The sequence below is a fragment of the Dipodomys ordii genome, unplaced genomic scaffold (genome assembly GCF_000151885.1).
Source record: "Dipodomys ordii isolate 6190 unplaced genomic scaffold, Dord_2.0 Scaffold66, whole genome shotgun sequence".
NCBI lineage: Eukaryota > Metazoa > Chordata > Mammalia > Rodentia > Heteromyidae > Dipodomys > Dipodomys ordii.
The window spans coordinates 5,201,272-5,202,927 of record NW_012267282.1 but is presented as its reverse complement, the minus strand read 5'-3'; positions in this window follow the sequence as shown (position 1 = coordinate 5,202,927).

Genomic DNA, 1,656 nt, shown 5'->3' with positions numbered 1-1,656 from the left:
AAAAAAAAAAAGGAGGCTAAGATCTAAAGATCACAGCCAGCCTAGGCAGGAAAAGTCTGTGAAACTCTTTATCTCCAATAAACCACTTAGAAAATCAGAAGTGGTGCTGTGGCTCAAGTGGTAAAGCACTAGTCTTAAGCTAAAGAGCTGAAGGATAGTGCCCAGGCCCAGAGTTCAAGCCCCATGACAAAAAAAAAAAAAAAGTTTAATAATAATAAGCTTTGCCGGTGCTGGTGGCTCAAGCCTTTATTCCTAGCTACTCAGGAGGCTGAGATCTGAGAGTCACGGTTCAAAGCCAGGAAAGTCCACAAGACTCTTTATCTCCAGTTAACCACCAGAAAACCAGAGTGGAGCTATAGTTCAAAGTGGTAGAGTCTAGCCTTAAGCAAAAAAGCTCAGGGACAGCACCTAAGCTCTGAAATAATAATAAGATAAACTTCAAGACTTGGAAGTTAACATTAGATACTATTCATGTTATCCAAACAGCTGTCCTATCCTTAGGTTCATTTAGTGCTGGTCCTGGGGCTTGAATTCAGGGCCTGTCCCTGAACTTTTTTTTTTTCCCCTGAAGCTGCTGCTCTACCTTTCTGACTTTTTGCTGGTTAATTGAAGATAAAGAGTCTCACAGGACTGGAAATGTGGCTTAGTGGTGGAGTGCTTGCCTAGCATGCAGGAAGCCCTGGATTTGATTCCTTAGTACCACATACACAGAAAAAGGCAGCAGTGGCACCATGGCTCAAGTAGTAGAGTGCCAGCCTTGAGCAAAAAGAAGCTCAGGACAGTGCCTAGGCCAAGAGTTTAAGCCCCAGGACTGGCAAAAAAAACAAAAAAGGTCTCACAGATGTTCCTGCCTGGGCTGGTTTCAAACCAGAATTCTTTAGATCTCAACTTCCTAAGTAGCTAGGATTATAGGCGTGAGCTACAGGCACCCATCCTATTGACTTTGAACACTGAATTTGTTCTTAAAATACAGCTTTGTCCAAAGTTACCTCTTCTCTCAACTCATTGGTGAACTGCCTTCCTGAGTTGGCCTTGGATAAGAAGTTCCATCTTGCCAGTCACTAAGTGGTTGTGTCTGTAGGGACATTGCTATTACCTTTCTAGCCAGCCACAGAACCTTCTGGGTGAAATGCAGTGGTGACTCAAAGCCTGCATGCTCTCTTCTTCACTGATAGCTCCTGAGTTGATAGCATTGGTGCCATCAGTGGACACATGGAGGAAATGAAATTAGAATGAGATTGTATTTGTACCCTTTTTTTTCTATGCCCCAGATGTGCTCCCTTTTTGTACTCTTTTTTTTTTCTTTTTTGGTCGGTCATGGGGCTTGAACTTTGGGCCTGAGCACTGTCCCTCAGCTCTTCAGCTTAAGGCTAGTGCTCTACCACTAGAGCCACAGCACTACCTCCTTTTTTTATTCTTTTTTTTTTTTTGGTACCCTTTTTTTTTTTTTTTTTTTTTTTTTTTGGGTCCGGTCGTGGGGCCTGAACTCTGAGCCTGGGCGCTGTCCCTCAGCTCTTCAGCTCAAGGTTAGCGCTCTACCACTTGAGCCACAGCACCACTTTCTGGATTTTTCTTTTTGCTTATGTGGTGCTGAGGAATCGAACCCAGGGCCTCAGGCATGCAAGGCAAGCACTCTACCACTGAGCCACCTTCCCA